Consider the following 13556-nt stretch of genomic DNA (forward strand, 5'->3'; position numbering starts at 1 on the left):
ATCCTTCCAGATGGGATGGCAACAGTTTTGTAACATCTCTTTGCTTATTGAAAGACTGTGACTGGGGCTTCCCTGGTGGTGCAGTGGTTAAGAATCCACCTGCCAATGCAGGGGACACAGGTTTGAGCCCTGGTGCGGGAAGATCCCACATACCGCAGAGCAACTAAGCCCGTGTGCCACAAGTACTGAGTCTACACTCTAGAGCCCGGGCGCCACAACTACTGAGCCCGCAAGCCACAGCTACTGAAGCCTGCGTGCCACAACTACTGAAGCCCATGTGCCTAGAGCCTGTGCTCCACAGCAGGAGAGGCCACCACAATGAGAAGCCTGAGCATTGCCTCGAAGAGTAGCCCCTGCTCACCGCAACTAGAGAAAGCCTACACGCAGCAACGAAGACCCAACACAGCCTAAAATAAATAAATAAATAAATTTATTAAAAAAGAAAAAAAACTGTTTCTCTGTGTGCTCTCCCACTTGCTGTTGTGCTATGTCTCTAATAACAAACATTGTACCTGTTTAAAAAAAAAAAAAAGACTGTGACTTATGTTGCCTTGTTGGTATGATTTTTTTCTTTACTAATATTTCTAAAAAGAGATGGCCTGAGTGTTTCCTCCAGGTCCCTGCTTAGGTCCTCACCCAAACCTGCTTGCTGCCTTTGCTCTGAATCCCATCCTCTCCCACTTCTGCAAGGACAGCCTTTCCAGCATCTCTTTTTTTTTTTTTTTTTTTGTGGTACGCGGGCCTCTCACTGTTGTGGCCTCTCCCGTTGCGGAGCACAGGCTCCGGACGCGCAGGCTCAGCGGCCATGGCTCACGGGCCCAGCCGCTCCGTGGCGTGTGGGATCCTCCCGGACAGGGGCACGAACCCGTGTCCCCTGCATGGGCAGGCGGACTCTCAACCACTGCGCCACCAGGGAAGCCCTCCAGCATCTCTTTAAAACCACATGGACCTACCACCCTAATGTACCTGTAGTTTCCTCAGACAATCCAGTCCTCTTAGGTCTGTGTGCCTGTACACATCATGTACTCTCTGCATGGAAACTTCTGGTGTGGGCGTAGCAGTGGATATAAAAAGAGATTGATGGCATTCTTTTGGAGGCAGTACTCAATGGACTTGCAAATAAATTGTGTATGGGGTAGGAAAGAAGGAAGGAATTAAGAATCAAGATTGCCTACTAAGCTTCTAACTTTAGTAACTTTTCAGATGGCACAGCCATTTTCCAAGTTTAGGAAGACCAGGATCAGGGAGGACCAGGTTTAACATAGCAACTCTGAGCCGTCTATGAGACATCAAGTAGAGATACCAAGTATACATATGTTAGTCTGGAGTGAGATAATATGTGTCTGGAAAACAGAGGAAAGATTTGTGCTAGAGGTATAAAACTGGGAGTTGTCAGCACATAAGTAATGTTTAAAACCGGGGAAATGAATACACCTAGGGAGAAAATATTTCCAAAGACTGATCACTCAATAAGTGTTAGGTAGTAACAAGCTGTGCCATAATTTATTCAACAAATCCCTCCTATTTTTTTAACAGATGTTTCCCCATGTTTTGTGTAATTCATAAGTAATTTTTATATCCTCCATAAATATTTATGACACTTTTTTTTTCTAATAGAAACCAGCTTTTAAAAAAAGAGGCCCACTTGGAATAGACTTTGATTCCCAAAATCAAGCAGAAAAAGTTAATTTGGAACAGTAAAAGAGAGGAGGGGCAGCAGGGCTAAGTTCTGTGTAGGGAAGGGGCAGAGAGATGAGGATCCCTCCTCAGCACTGTGGAGGAAGCAGAAATGTCTAAGGAATATTTATCAAGTTTACTGAATTTTTTAAAAATTTATTTATTTAATTTATTTATTTTTGGCTGCGTTGGGTCTTCATTGCTGCACATGGGCTTTCTCTAGTTGCGACGAGTGGGGGCTGCTCTTGGTTGCAGTGCACGGTCTTCTCATTGCAGTGGCTCTTGTTGTGGAGCACGGGCTATAGGTACGCGGGGTTCAGTAGTTGTGGCACTCAGGCTCCGTAGTTGTGGCTCTTGGGCTCTAGAGCGCAGGCGCAGTAGTTGTGGCGCACGGGCTTAGCTGCTCCGCGGGATGTGGGATCTTCCTGGACCAGGGATCGAACCCGTGTCCCCTGCATTGGCAGGCGGAATCTTAACCACCGTGCCACCAGGGAAGCCCCCTACTGAATGTTTTCAATTTTTTTTTAAAGCCTTTTTTCCATCTCCCCTACATAATCTTCAGTAAACTCAACATTGCTAACTAAATATTTTTCATGCGGTGTGTTCTCCATGGTGAATTAAATGCGAAGTCCTGACTCAGATGGGCTGGTGACAAGAGAAACTGCCCAGCGAGCAATTGGGCTACATTTGTTTTCTAAAATGGCAATGCAATGAACACCTTTGGAGCTACATCTCTGCATATGTTCAGAATTACTCCCTTGGCATAAATTTACAGATACTGAATTAAAAAGAATAAACCATTATTAAGGCTTTTTATACACATTGCCAAAATGTCCTCCAGAAAAGTTAAACCAATGTATCACCAGCAGAGTATTAGAGTGTTCATTTCCTCACACCTACATTTTAATCTTTAAGGAATTCATGGGAAAAAATAGGTAGTTGCCTGTTTTAACATGACTTTATCACCATCTACTAAATTTTTTAACATTACCCTAACTGGTCTCCTTGTTTCTAACCTTTCTCCATGTCAATGCATTCTGTATGCCACCAGATTAATCTTCTTATAGCAGGATTCCTATGCCAATATTCCCCTGTTCGAAAATCTTCAGTGACTCTCACTGTCTACTGAATTACGTACAAATTCATCAGCCTGTCATCTAAAACACTGTGCAATATGGCCTCATCACATATTTCCAATCTTATTTTGGCCTCCACTTTCTTACACATACCCTATGATCCAGTCAAAATCATACAGTCATTGTTTTCCAGAACATGACCCATAATTTCTCATCTCCATAGCATAATAGTCCAGCGATGAAAATTCATATCACGAGGTCTTCAAATCTCCCCTCCCTCACCCATGGCAGATTTTGCTAATTACTCATCATACTCTTTCCCACTGAGCTGGCATACAGTATCTCCACACAGTGCTATAGACAGTCACTACCAATGAACTGGAATTGGCACTTGATGTAAAACTAACTTGCCGTCCCTGTAATAGTCCTTTCACCTAGTTGGCTTTCACCCCAGCTCCTCTTCTTGAACTTGTTCCCATAAATTAAGGTTCCCTTCAAATATTCCCTTTAGAAAGCCTTTCCTGAATCTACTCTGCACCTCTATAATCCTCTTAGCACATTACATGGGATTTATACTTCTTACTTCATTTCACCATGTTTCATTATTGTGAGCTATCTTCTGCCCATTCGAACCATATGTGTCAAGGCAATAAGTAGTAAAGAGTTCAGATTCTGTAACCAGACTACCATAGTTCAAATCCTAGATCTGTCCCAACTAGCTGTGGGTACTTGAGCAAGTTTTTTAACATCTCTGTGTTGCCCTCTTCTGTAAAACGGACATAATAATTGGATCAACCACAGAAAGTTGTGAGGATTCAATGAGAAAATGCAAGTCAAGTGCTTACTAAGTGTCACACACATATTAAGTCTTCAAAAATGTTATGCATCTCTCAAAAATTTAAACGTAGAGTTACCATATGACTTAGCAATTCCAATTCTAGGTTTAAATCCAAGAGAATTTTGTTCACATATGTTCACACAAAAACATATACAGTACATGAATGTTCATAGCAGCATTATTTATGAGTCAAAAAATAGAAGCAGCCCAAATGTCCATCAACTGATAAATAAAATGTGGTATATCCACACAATGGAATATTATTCAGCCATAAAATTGAATGAGGTGCTGATGCATACTACAACATGCATGAACCTTGAAAACATGCTAAGTGAAAGAAGTCAGCCACAAAAGACCATTATATGAAATATTCAGAATAAGCAAATCCATAGACACAGAAGTAGATTAGTGGTTGCCAGGGGTGAGGATGAGGGGGAGTGGAGAGAGATTAATTAAGGGGTATGAGGCTTCTTTTTTGAGTGATGAAAATGTTCTAGAATTCATTAGTGGTGATGGTTGTACAATATTGTGAATACACTAAAACCCACTGAATTGTGCATTTTAACATGGTTAAAATGATAAATTTTATGTTACGTGACTATTATCTCAATTTTTAAAGACGTTATTTATATTACTATTCATCTTTGTATCCCCTAGAGTGCCTAAAGAGACATCATTAAGGAAGTGTGGTTTTTTTTAAGGGAGAGAGATTTAATATGACCTTAAATGCAAAGGTGAAATGATTTGAGCAACTTCTATAAATTACAGTGATTACAATTAGCATGTAGAACAAATCATAGATAAAATGTAATTTATTGATCTGTAGAAATTCCAAGAATCGACTGGGCCCAACTAAAACAAAACAGTTCCAACAATCTTGGGATTACACTTGGCTAAAATACAATCCAGCAAAAAATATTAATAGGGAACTCAAAAAAGAAGATCTATAAATATCCACTGAATATGTTAAAAAAAAACACAACTAATTAAAACAAAAAGGCTATTTTTAAACCATTTAAAAATCATTTTTAAAAACATTAATATCCTCTATTGACAAGGGAAAATTATGATCGTGCTTGTCATTTCCCACTGCATGTAGGTGGGCATATATATTTATAAGCTTTCTGGAGGTTAATTTGACAATATGTATACTACCTACATATATTTATGGCTAGAAAAAAGGTCTAAGAATTATGTCCTCCAAGTGGTACACTTGGAGGTGGAATAAGGCAACTTTCTCCCTTTGTCCTTATCCCCTAAATTTTTCTACAATAAACATAAATATTGCTTTTGTAACAGAAAATAATAAAAGTATTTCTTAAATTTTTGAAAAGTAATGGAGGCAGGCGAAATCAGTTCACGTTGTTGAAGTCAACTTGTTAATTTTTTTAAACTGTTATGAATAAACTAGAACTTTATTGAGGTTGTTAGTGGTATACCTAGAAAATGATAAATAGGTAAAATATAGAAATAACTGAGGAGACATTAGATCTACAATTAGATAGATGACCCATGAGATATTATCTTTACAAACCATCAGTCCAAAAGTGCAATAGTTAGGTTGATGAAAGTGGACAAGGCAGAGCTTCCCTGGTGGCGCAGTGGTTGAGAGTCTGCCTGCCAATGCAGGGGACACGGGTTCGAGCCCTGGTCTGGGAGGATCCCACATGCCACGGAGTAACTGGGCCCGTGAGCCACAACTACTGAGCCTGCGTGTCTGGAGCCTGTGCTCTGCAACAAGAGAGGCCACGACAGTGAGAGGCCCGCGCACCGCGATGAAGAATGGCCCCCACTCGCCGCAACTAGAGAAAGCCCTCGCACAGAAACGAAGACCCAACACGGTCAAAAATAAATAAATAAATTTTTTAAAAAAATGGACAAGGCAATAATCTCTCATGATGTTTAAGAGCAGAATCTCCACATTAATTGAAGTAAATTGCTAAATTGCCTTCTAAAATGGTTATTTCAGTAGTGAACAAAGAATGTCCTTTTTAAAAAAAAAAAAAAGAATGTCCTTTTTACCACACCCTTCTCAGTACAGGATGTAACTAACAAAAAAGGAATCTCATTTACTTTTCATCTCTTCAATTATTAGTGAAACTGAACATTTTCTGAGGTTTTTTTTTTTTTTTGTGGCCTCTCCCGTTGCGGAGCACAGGCCCCGGACGCGCAGGCTCAGCGGCCATGGCCCACGGGCCCAGCCGCTCCGCGGCATGTGGAATCCTCCCAGACCGGGACGCGAACCCGGTTCCCCTGCATCGGCAGGCGGACGCGCAACCACTGCGCCACCAGGGGAAGCCTCTAAGGTTTATTTATTGGCTATTCATATTTCTTCTTCTGTGAGTTGTCTGCTCATGTGTCTTGTGTATTTTTTAAGATTTTTTTAAAGTCTTTTTTGAATTTGTTACAATACTGCTTCTGTTTTATGGTGCTATTGTTTTGTTTTATTTTGTTTTTTGGTTTTTTGGCCATGAGGCATGTATGTGGGATCTTAGATCCCCAACCAGGAATCGAACCAGCACCACCTGCATTGGAAGGTGAAGTCTTAACCACTGGACTGCCAGGGAAGTCCTGTCATCTCTGTTTTTAGGTGATCTTTTTTTTTTTAAATTTTATTTATTTATTTATTTTGGCTGCGTTGGGTCTTCGTTGCTGCACGCAGGCTTTCTCTAGTTGCAGCAAGCAGGGGCTACTCTTCGTTGTGGTGTACGGGCTTCTCATTGTGGTGGCTTCTCTTGTTGTGGAGCACGGGCTCTAGGTGCATGGGCTTCAGTAGTTGCAGCACGCGGGCTCAGTAGTTGTGGCTCATGGGCTCTACAGTGCAGGATCAGTAGCTGTGGCACACGAGCTTAGTTGCTCCACTGCATGTGGGATCTTCTTGGACCAGGGATTGAACTTGTGTCCCCTGCATTGGCAGGCAGATTCTTAACCACTGCACCACCAGGGAAGTCCCGATCTTTTTTTTTTTAATATAAATTTATTTATTTTTATTTATCTAGTTTTGGCTACGTTGGGTCTTTGTTGCTGCGTGTGGATTTTCTCTAGTTGTGGCGAGCGGCAGTTACTCTTCATTGTGGTGTGCGGGCTTCTCATTGCAGTGGCTTCTCCTGTTGCGGAGCACGGACTATAGGCGCGTAGGCTTCAGTAGTTGTGGCTTGCGGGCTCTAGAGCTCAGGCTCAGTAGTTGTGGCGCACGGGCTTAATTGCTCTGCGGCATGGGCGATCTTCCCGGAGCAGGGCTCGAACCCGTGTCCCCCGCATTGGCAGGCAGATTCTTAACCATCGCACCACCAGGGAAGCCCGATCTTTTTTCTTGTTGATTTGTTACAGTACTTTAAAGAGTAAAGATCTTAACTCCTTGTCTGTCATGTATGTTTCAAATATTTTTCCCAGTTTGTCATTTGCTTTTTAACTTTAATGGTGTCTTATAATGTCTAAAAATGTTTAATTTTTATGAGGTCAAATATATCAATCTTTTCCTTTATCATTTTTCCTTTGCTTTTATTATTAGAGAGTTCTTCACTCTAGGAGAAGATATTCTCCACCTGTATTTTCTTCCAATTCTTTTATGGGGTCATTTTTTTTCATTTTATTCTTAAAGCCATCTGGAGTTTATTTTGGAATAAGATGTAAGAGAGACAACTCTTAAAAACACATTTTTAAAACATTACACATTATAAAAGAGTCTGTGCAAAGAAAATATTTGCAGTATTAAATGTGCCCAAGGAGTCATCACTTAACATAAAAAAAATTTCCTATGACATAGCATTTAAACAGCTCTTCAGAGTTCACTAAAAAAGGATTGGGCTGTGTTGAAACCTACTTTAACAGTTTTCTTTTGCAGCAGTTGTCTTTTTACTAATTAACTTTTATATTATTTGGATGTTTTACAAAGTGTACATATTGCTTTCTTAAAAAAGAAACAAAAAGTATGTGCTTCATTGCATGACAGGTTGATGCCACATGTCAGAGACAGATCTTGAATTTCACCTTTTCATGACTAAAAGAAAACAAAAGAAACTCTTCATGATTCATAGGGCATGAATCATAAATGAAATTACTGAATGATTAAGTAAGTCTAATGACAATGGGGTGAAGTGGAAATCCTATTGGGTAGAAACCACAAACCCTAGTTTCAATGCTCCCCCTGATTCCTTGCTAAATTTCCTTAGATAAATTTCTTAAAATAGCCGTTCTTTCAGTGTGCATAAATTCTCAAAGGCTCATTGAGGGTAGTGGAATATCAGAGGTGAATGTTTTGGGAATAACAGATATTTCATGTTACTGCTAATGAGGCTGAAATAGTATTTTAAGAAATCTAACCTTCCTTTCTATTTCTGCTACTTCTCTTTTAACAGATTTCAGCTTTTTGAGATGCTAATCATATAGATGTCCACAAAAGTTCACAAAAAGAAACATGCTCCAGAAATTTACATTTACTAACATTCATGCAAATATGTATATAATAACACTGATGTGGGTAACCACATGCTTGTGCATAAGCATATCCTCAGGTTTACCTTGAGCACATTAATGAAAAGAACTAATAAGACCAGGTAATGAGCAAATCAGTAAGATTATTGATGATTAAAAATTTCTGAGTCCACAACTGGTAAAGAGTTCTCTGTTTAATGTTATCCAGGCCCTCAGAGAAACCAGTGAAAAGAATTTATTAATTCATTCAACAAATATTAATTGAGCATCTGCCAAGCACTGTGCTAAGCACTGAGGAAAACTATTAGGTTGAACCCATGAAATTGCTGATAGTCAAGCATTTTTTTAACTTACAACAATGGCAATTTCATGTAGTTCAACCTAAGAAAATTACAGAAATTCCCTAGCGAGGGAAAGAAGACAGAGTTGAAAATCATGAGAAGAGGACTTCCCTGGTGGCGCAGTGGTTGAGAGTCCACCTGCCGATGCAGGGACACGGGTTCGTGCCCCGGTCTGGGAGGATCCCACATGCCGCGGAGCGGCCGTGAGCCATGGCCGCTGAGCCTGCGCGTTCGGAGCCTGTGCTCCGCAACGGGAGAGGCCACAATGGTGAGAGGCCCGCGTACCGCAAAAAAAAAAAAAAAAAAAAAAAAGAGAAAAAACCAAAATTTTCTAAAATAGCAACTTAGAAGAAATAAGAGGGAATAAAAGGAAAAAGAAAAAAATAGGATTGGGAAACGGGAAAAAGGGAACATATAAACAAAAATAGAATAGAACAATAAAAACATATGGAGGGCTTCCCTGGTGGCACAGTGGTTAAGAATCTTCAGGGGACATGGGTTCAAACCCTGGTCCAGGAAGATCCCACATGCCACAGAGAAACTAAGCCCATGTGCCACAACTAGTGAGCCTGCGCTCTAGAGCCCACGTGCCACAACTACTGAAGCCCACGTGCCTAGAGCCTACACTCTGCAACAAGAGAAGCCACCACCATGAGAAGCCCGAGCACCGCAACGAAGAGTAGCCCCCGCTAGAGAAAGCCCATGCACAGCAACGAAGACCCAACCCAGCCAAAAATAAATAAATAAAATAAAATTATTTTTTAAAATATGGCAATAAAAACTAATAAATTATTTTTTAACTTTTTAAATTGAAATATAATTGACATACAACAATTAGTTTCAGGTATACAACATAATGATTCAATATTTGTATATACTGTTGTGAAATGATTACCATGATAAGTCTAGTTAACATCCATCGCCATACATATTTACAGAAAAATTTTTTTCTTTATGAGGACTTTTAAGATCTACTCAGCAATTTTCAAATTTGCAATACAGTATTATTAACTATAGTCACCATGCTGTACGTTACATCACCATGACTTATTTATTTTAGAACTGGAAGTTTGCACCGTTTGACACCCCCCCCTTCACACATTTCACCTACTCCCCACCTGCTACCTCTGGCAACCACCAATCTGTTCCCTGTATCTATGAGCTTAGGTTTCTGTTTGTTTGTTGAAAACTAATAAATTCTTTCTTTCTTTCTTTATCTTTGGCTACATTGGGTCTTCGTTTCTGTGTGTGGGCTTTCTCTAGTTGTGGTGAGCAGGGGCTACTCTTTGTTTTGTGGTGCGTGGGCTTCTCATTGCAGTGGCTTCTCTTGTTGCAGAGCACGGGCTCTAGGCACGCGGGCTTCAGTAGTTGTGGCACTTGGGCTTAAGTAGTTGTGGTTTGCGGGCTCTAGAGCGCAGGCTCAGTAGTTGCGGCACATGGGCTTAGTTTCTCCGCGGCATGTGGTATCTTCCTGGCCCAGGGCTCGAACCTGTGTCCCCTGCATTGGCAGGTGTATTCTTAACCACTGCACCACCAGGTAAGCCCAATAAATTTGAAATAATTTAATTCATCCAATGTATATTGTGTCCAACACTATATAGATAATCTCATGGTAGGCACAACGTGTACCTCAAAAGAAAGAGAAAACATTATTCTCCTTAGAGAAGAAAGACAGATCAGTGTGCCCCATATTTTAAAATTCTAAATTCTGATACAAGAGAAAATGAAAAAAATATTGAGGCAGTTGGAGAGCCAAAACAGGGAAAATGGTAGTAGAAATACCAAAAAAATAGACATAAATTCAATATAAATCCAAGAAAAAGCAAAGTTGGAAAGAAATAAAATAGGTGTCCCGATAATAGGAAAAAGATTCTGCAAAAATGTCTCCTGATAACACAAGAATGAAAAGTGTAAATCAAGTTATCAGAGAAGCCAAAGAAAGTAAATTTTAAAATGTTTTACTATCTCTTTTGCCATGTAGAAAATTATATTAACTTCCCATTTTGTACAATTAAGGATGAACAAATAATAAAATAAGAAATTTGTGTATATAGATAAATTCCAAACTTTATATTTTGATATAATGACTTCATTTGAAATAACATAAATTATATAAAAGCAAATAATCCAAAACTATCCAGATAGGAAAGAATAAATTAGAAAATTACTTAAATAGAGCCCTCTTTATACTTTCATGATTAAGAATGGTCAAAGACCCATACAATTTTAGCATAAGAAGGAGTCTTAGAGTTCATTCACACCAAACCCTCAATGTCTCAGAAGAGGCAGAGAGAGTGATGAGAAGTGATTTGTTCAAAGCTAGAGAGAAGCGGATTTAGGACTAGAACTTATTCCTCCTTTCATTCACTTAGCGGTCAGGAAATCCTGCCATGTGCCCGACAAGGTACAAAAATTGGTGAACTTTGTTCCTGGCTCTCAAGTTGCTTTCAGAGTGACAGTGTTGAGGGTGGGTAAAAGAGACCCATAAGCTCTACTAAAGCCATTAGTGTACATCAGTAAAATAAACAGTGCTTTAAAACCCACACTTTATATGTCAAAACTCAGTCATTGAGAACTCTCATTTCGAGGGCTTCAAACCAGGGTGGTACATCAAATAACAAAGGAGAATCCTTCACCAATGAAGAATAAATAGGATCCTAGGTTGTAGATTTCCTAACAGGTCTTCCATATAATGTATGTCTTTAATCAGTACCAGCAACATCAGCTCTCCGTTATTACCCTTCTTTGATGCAGAATAAATGAATGATTCTCTTTTTAAAAAATATTTATTTATATATTTGGCCGCACTGGGTCTTGGTTGTGGCACACGGGCTCTTAGTTTCGGTGTGCAGGATCTAGTTCCCCGACCAGGGATCAAACCCAGGCTCTCTGCATTTGGAGTGCAGAGTCTTAACCACTGGACCACCAGGGAAGTCCCTGAATGATTCTTAAACACTGTCAGCTGTGTAGCTAAAAATACATGATTTGTCTAAACTCTCTTTTCAGACATTGTGCATGAAAGTATGGTTTTGCAATTGATGCCAAATAAACTTGTGTATGAAAAACAACAACAACTGTTTACTTAGCACATTATTACCTGAACTTCGGTTTACAAAAAAGAGGCCCCCAAAAATTGTGCGGCCATCAAAGAGTAAGATTATGATGATAAAATGAGTCAATGAGTGAAAGAACTAATCATAGCTGTAAAAATGCCAAGGTCTGAACGAAGAGTGAGAGTTTTGTGACCAGCTATGACACAGGTCCTTGTCAAAGGCCCCAGAGGGCAGCTCAGAACCACACTGATTCAGGTTCCTATGTGCCCTGTAAGGACTCCTCTAAGGATTACTATTTTTTTTAACATGACATGTAGTTCTCGTTACTAACCACAGCATGACATAAAATCAGGTGACTAGGAAACCAGATAACCTCTCACACTGTTTTTTATTTTATTTTGTTATTAACAATCATTGGTGTTAAATGATAGAATTAAATGTGAGCTCTAGTCAAAAGTTCCTTTAGAGGGCTTAAAGCAAATGATTAAAATAAAATCTTTAACCCCTCTGCCTATTCGTTGAATCTGAAAATACTTGCATAGAGATATATAATCAGCCTTGAACAGTAGGAGTCTTTCATTTTCCACCTACTGATTTTACGGGGATAATAAATTAAAACAGCAAACAACCAATGTTGAAATGTCAAGGCTAAAATGTCACAGAAACATAAGTTCAGTAAAGTAGCATCTTCTGTTCTGAGTAGTCTGATGACACAGTTAACACTGTGCCTTTAAGGATGTGGATGAGACCTTAACATCGCCGAGCTTCATGGCTGCAACCTTAACATTTCCTGTCACAGTCTTTGAGTCAATCCTCATGCCCACACAATAGAGCGAGTTTCCATTTCATTCTTGAGTTCACACAGGTAAGTGGGTGGGTATGTGCTCAAACTCAGAGATGCATTATCATACTAATCCAAGTCCATTAATCTCATTGCTCTGATTTTTTTTTCTTTCTTTTGAAATTAAATAATTCTTTACCTCCTGCCCTCCACTGCTTAGTAATAACTCAAAAAAGCACTGGAAAGAGTCAAGAGCTGGGCTACTGCTTGACCAATGACTCTCCAAGATCCTTTATTTCTTCATGCTTCAGTATCCTTTGTAAAATGAGATTCATAATATCTGGCCCAGTTCTACAGAGGGCCAGATTAAAAGCATTTAAAATGTTTTGGGAGAAAAGCAAAAGAACAGTGACTTTAGAAAAGCAAATGATACAAAATAAGAAGATGAATACAGCAAATAAATAACAGAAGAAATTGACAATCTTGAACAATGTCTTTACTGACTAGTCTCTTCTCTCTTTGCTACCTAATCTCAAAATATCTTGCAGCTCCATAGTGGCTGAAGTTTGCGTTCATACTGCCAAATGCTATTAAGTCATTATAGGTGGTGGACCCCAAAGAGCTTTTACTTATGTGAATTCTATCTAATGGTATTTATCATATTATGTTAAACTGAGAAATTTTCAAAATATTATTTCAAATCAAGACAACAAAGTGTACTTAGTTTTTGTTGTCTTCCTGCCTAGGCTCAAAGAAAAGCTCAAGATTTCAGATGACTACTTGTTTGAAAAAATGATGTTATAGCTATCCTGCCAAGTATGACTAAAGATAGCGAATAACAGTACAGAAAGCACTAAGAACAAGCAAATTTTATTAATCTCTTTGAATCTCTATAAAAATGTACATATTGATACTTAAACCTACTACCATAGAAAATACTGGAAAACGCAATACACATGCAGGCGCCCTGTTAGCTGAGTGATGACATCATTACACGTCAAACAGCCTCTGGAAATTTCCGCTGTATATTTATGAGAGAATGAAAGTGAAAAAGGCAAATCTTGTCTTTGTACCATAAAGGAAATCATTTTGACCTCGAAGACTCCTTGAAAGATCTTGGGGATGACCCAGACCTGGGGGACCACGATTTGAGAACCAACGTAATCGATTAATTTTTAAGGTCACTTCCCAGTTCATAGTACTTCTCCGATGAATGTTTTGCTCTCCTTCACGGACCACCCTTTGAGACCTAAGGTCTCAAGACAGAGCCCCTAGCCTAGTGGAACCCAAAGCGAAAAGCCCCGGACGCTCCGGGGGGCGCTCTGCTTAGCTACTGGGAGCCGAACACGCTCCCCT

At 39.5% G+C, this 13556-nt stretch overlaps 1 non-coding gene across 1 annotated transcript; it reads right to left on the reverse strand.

The window, feature by feature from the left end:
• Positions 1-11225: 11225 nt before the first annotated feature.
• On the reverse strand, positions 11226-11298 carry TRNAW-CCA (transfer RNA tryptophan (anticodon CCA)). Its single transcript has one exon. It is a non-coding gene; the product is annotated as a tRNA-Trp (tRNA).
• Positions 11299-13556: the final 2258 nt, after the last annotated feature.

Source organism: Physeter macrocephalus, chromosome 16 (assembly GCF_002837175.3).
Source record: "Physeter macrocephalus isolate SW-GA chromosome 16, ASM283717v5, whole genome shotgun sequence".
In the NCBI taxonomy this organism is placed as follows: domain Eukaryota; kingdom Metazoa; phylum Chordata; class Mammalia; order Artiodactyla; family Physeteridae; genus Physeter; species Physeter macrocephalus.